Genomic DNA, 5,296 nt, shown 5'->3' with positions numbered 1-5,296 from the left:
GGCAGAGCAGGACAAATTGCCAGGGACAAATGCTCTGGGTAAAAATGCCTTAAACATTGGGAGAGAAGTCAATTCAGGCCGAACTCTTCAGGGAGAAAGGCAGACAATAATAGTCTGTCCTTCCGAAAGGAAGATGACATAGGAAAAATGAAAATATGTGCTTTTACTTACTCTGCCCACCCCCAGTAAATAGTTACATTTTGGAAGTGATTCAATCATACATTTTACTCTGTCTCTGTGTGACATAGGCATGTATCAATGACAGGCCAGCCAAGGATAAGGATGTTATATATAACCATGGAAACACAAAACTTTAATCAGTTCTTAGGCAATCATAAGAGCTAACATTTCTCCTACCAGATTTTGAAAGGCTCAGTGAGATTCCATTCTCTAAGGACCTTATTACCAGCAAGATCGGAGCCCAAAGGAGAGAAACATCCTCCCCCTCCTGCCTCAAGGCAGGTGATGGGGGGACGAGGGTGTCCAGAACTCAGCCACATCAAATTTTCAAATGATAACAGATAGCCCTCAATCTCATCCCTTCACAACAATCTGTCCCTGCGACGTTTTCTCTGCCACATCTGACACTCCTAACCTCTTACCTCCACACCTATTATCTGTGTCTGATGCTGGAGGGGTAACTTTTCGTATCTACTCATTCCTTTACAAATCCATATCAGTTCTCCTTCTTTCTTCTGCTTTCTCATCATTTTTTTCATTATTAAAAATAGAACAGCTGTTATATTTTTTCAGGAAAACACCTCTTAAGTTATTATTCTTTTTCTATCCACTTTCACTGCTGATCTGAATTTCTCAGACAACACCATTCACTCTTTGGCATTATTAGAAAATATTATCAGACCATGCTGCCTTGGTAGACGCCTAACTTGTGAGATTTTACTTCAACCTGGCCCACCTGCTTACTTAGAACCCCTTTCAATCATCTCTTATTCACGTATTCCCCGTAGTTGACTGTTCTGAGCAATTTCTGCACAATCTAACCTTCCAAGCACTAGTCCCTACTCATGGCACAGAGCTTTGCATTAAAGCCATCTTATTAGAATTTCTACCAAGTTCTCCCTCACCACCTCCAGAAATCTTTGTTTGAACTACTTTCCTTATCCACAGCATTCTTTCTTCCCCAGGTCATTCCAACCCCACAACTGATCTAAGTGTCTCACATTTCAGCTCTTACTGTCAAGTTTCCTTACTGTCTCCTTGACTATTCCAGGACCTTCTCTAAATTTCCCTACTAATATTTATAACTCTTACTTGACACATCATTTGTTGTCTAGGGATAATTGTCTTTTCATATGCATATTCTGCCTCCTTGAGTAACAATAAACATCAAGGCAGGAATCATGAGATAACTCTGCTCGCTGTGTCTGGGAGTTTGCACTTAATAAGGCTGCATTTTGAATGTATACATTACTATTTTACAGGCAGGAATATTTTATTTTTTGCACATTTCATAAATTCTAGCTTTATCATGTTCTTGAAAATTTAGAATATGGCTATTAGTAACGTTATGGGTATGTATTTGCTTTCAAGATGATAAGTTAGTTTGGTCCAAAGATATAGCCTATTTTATGGACCAGACTTGATCATAACTAGAGCTAACTATCTTGCAAATTTGGCATATAGAAGTGATTCAGCAAATGTATATTGGATGGATAAATAAATGGATAGGGTACAAATGTGCATGTCTTTATCTACTCTGGAAAAAGGAATTCAGCTAACATCATAGTAAGAAGGCTAGGTTTGCCTGAGAGGGAAAGGAGCAAACCAGGATGGCATAGTGTAACCTGGGGCAGCTCTGCCCCTTGAGCACACTATCTGTGCACTCACGGAGAGGACAGTGTTCAGTCCCCCTGGTCTCCTGTTCAGAGCCAGGGGTGGGAAGAGGGCCTTGCTTTTAGCAGCTGGTACTGTACTGACTCCTCTTTTTTCCTGTACTCTGTTCACTTCTTTGTAAATGTTAAATTTTGTTAATCTCACCTAAAATTACTCCGTTTGAATGTGCCATCTGTCTCCAAACTCTGAATGATAAGCATAGCCTCAAGGTTTGCCATACAAACATACTTTAGAAAATATTTTTGAAGGAAGCTTTGGGAAGACTCTTATTAAATATGTGGAACCAGGATGAGTAAATTATCTATTTTTAATTCCAGCAATCTATTTTGTAATTTCCCATAGTTTTATTAATCCCATTGTTAGTTTCCAGAACATGTTTTATTAATGGCTTTATAAAAGCAATATCTTCTTAAATCTTTATGAGAATACTAATTAAATTTATTTCTAAGTTCTCTTTTGCTACCTTGAATTATTTGGTTACTCTGGAGTTAGTTTGCTTAACAAAGGCTACACTTGGAGGTTATGCAAGTTTTGTAAAAGCAATTAAAATGAGCTTGGTCAGTGAAGGCAGGGTACCGTTCATTATTTATAAAGATAGTTACAGTAATAGATCTGACTGATAACTACCTGAGGTTTCAATATGATGCTCATAGTCAACGGCTAGTTTTCATTTCCAAGAAATTAATGGAAAATTCTCATCCACTGTGACTATCCTCTCTTTTTCTTCATTGTTGTGAATTCATACATTTTGTTTCCTTTTATTATCATTCTGGTAGGATCTCGGGAGGGCAAATAAATGATGTTACATAATCTACTATCCTAAATGAAAAATTATTCCTTGATTATTTTTTAAACCACTCAGCTTGGTGTTTAGACAGAAATTATCGCACTGAAATGCCTACTCCTTACAGAGAAGAGATATAATTGTAGGTTTCTTAGATGCTTTTCTTCCTTGAAATCCCCCATTTTTAAATTGCCTTTGCCAATTCATTAAAAATTAATTTTAAAAATAGTTTCTTTATGTATATTTCTAACACAGTTTGGTAAACATAGCAGTAGCCAAGGAAACTGGCAGAGTGACCAGAAACCAGAAGAGTCAGAACAGTAGTTCATTTCCTCATGTCTTCTCCCAATTTCATTTCAAATGGAGCATTTTGATGTTTTTTTTAAAATCTCATCTCTTTCTGATTTTTTTCTTTTATAGAGAAATCATCATCTCAGTTCTGGAAAACAAAATTTGGGGGAAGCAAGAGGAAAAGGAACTTGAGATCTAAGCCAGTAAAGCTATGTATGTTTTTAAAACTTATAGATTCAACTGATTTTTATGATTTTCTTTCGCCTAGTCTCTCATTTTCCAGCTAACTCTCTCAGCCTCAGCCTTACCTGATTCAGAATAGAAAGGACTTTCTTGATCTTGAAATGGAAGGAGGATATCTAACAATGACACACAGTAGGAGCTCCAAAAACATTTGTTGAAACAGTCCATGGGCAGTGAACAACACGTTGCCAGTCTATAGGTGTTAATGGATGTTGTTTGTTTTTGTTTCAACATTTCAAGACGTCTTGTGCTCTTCATAAAACCTATAAATACTACATTTGAAAAGTAGCTGAAACTGCTTTTTTACTCTACTAATAGCAATAACCTCTCAACATTATTGATTATTGAAAGAGGCTGCTAGTCTTGTAGATAATAGCATTAAATGGCTTCAGGTCGAATTTTAGAGCAATAAAGCAGAAAAACATATTAAGACTACTTTGGTGAGCTGAGAGTGTAAAAGTAACTCTTTATGGAGTGATACAGAAAGGAATTTTCTTTTTACAGACTATATGGGAAGTGGAGAGGATCAGGTTGCATATTAGGAGAAAATTTCTGAATGTGTAGCTTCCACATTTTATTAGCATTACTTCACCTGCCACACGTGGCAATAAACAATCTTTGAATATATAGATAATATGGATGTAGCATAATTTACTTGGTCATTCCTCTATTGGTAGGCACTAAGGTTTTTTTTTTTCTCTTGTTTTTGTGTTATTGTTTCTATTGATAAACACTAGTACACATCCTTTTAAATATTTTATTAAGTATATTTAAAGAATGTCTTTAGGTAATTTTTTTTCTTTGAAAACTCCTTTGTTGCTACTGGAGATAGAAAGGAACATTTCATAATGATAAAACGGCCAATCACAAAGACAAAAATCCTAAATTTGCTTGTATGTAACAGCGTAGTCTTAGCACATGAGCAAAAGCTGGCTGATGTAAAAGAGGAAGTAGACAAACACAGAACTGTAGTGGAAGATTTTAATATACCTCTCTCGTAACTGATAATCTAAACATGAGACCATGGATGTGAATTAAGGAAGAAATTTTGGTGCAAGATTAGTGAGTGATACGAAAAAATGTTCCACCTGTTTGTGCAGCTTATCTGTGCTTTCTGGATGTGCTCTAAACCGGTCTTGGGTTTACTCCTTCCATTTTATTATGAATTGTTTCTGGGAATGCCCAACCTGTGACTTGGGGGATGTGACAGTGCTCAGCTCGCGATAGACAGTTTTGGCCACGTGGTCACTGGATAGTATGGCACTCGGTCTCTCCTAGGACCCAGTAGCATGCCTGGAGCTACATTTTGATGGTAAATAAATAGTTCTTTGCTGCAGATGACGTGGGCTTGCTCCAGCAACTCTTTAATTGCAATTTGCCAACAGCTTCACATGACATCTTTATCTCACATAGATACTTCTAGTACTGGGGGATTTTATGGGGCCTACGATCTAGGTGATAGACTCTCTCATACTGCAACCTAGACTATTGTATCTTCTAGGTTGTATGATCCAAGTGACCAATCTGCTTGTCTGTAGCGTAGACAGGCTGCGGAGCCCCTTCTTGTCCTGGGGCCTCACTCAAACAGCTTACCATTTTGCCGGTAAGTGGGTCAAAACAGTATTCACTAGAAGAGACTATCATGCTTCCCAGACCCGAAGAGGTTCACCAAGTATCGTAGCTCTTCGTTAGTGGCAGGAGGCTCAAGGTACAAAAACCCATAAAGTACTTTGTAAGCTACGTCCCCAAATTTCCAGAACTTAAAAATCCCTAAAACCTTCCCCAATGTAGCAGCCTCTAAGTCATTTTAAGTTTTCTCTCTTATTTCTCATCCTCTGGAGCACATGTGATTACGGAAGCAGAGTCCTTGACATTTTGTGTTTTTTTTGCTTATCAGATCTAAGTAACATAGTGTGATAAATATAGTGGACCAATATGTTCTGCTGTGAACTCTCCAGATTGTTTATGTTCCTTTGGACTACATGGTGAAGTAACAGGCAAATTAACATAATCTTGGTTAAAACAGTGGAAAGTATCCTGCTGTCTTTCTCATGTGAATGTAAACTGTTGCTGATTCTCCTTTCAAGCGGTCACTGAAAACAATGCATTTGCTTGCCGCATAGT

The sequence above is a fragment of the Vicugna pacos genome, chromosome 2, assembly GCF_048564905.1.
Source record: "Vicugna pacos chromosome 2, VicPac4, whole genome shotgun sequence".
Taxonomy (NCBI): domain Eukaryota; kingdom Metazoa; phylum Chordata; class Mammalia; order Artiodactyla; family Camelidae; genus Vicugna; species Vicugna pacos.
Note: the sequence above shows the minus strand (reverse complement) of the source record.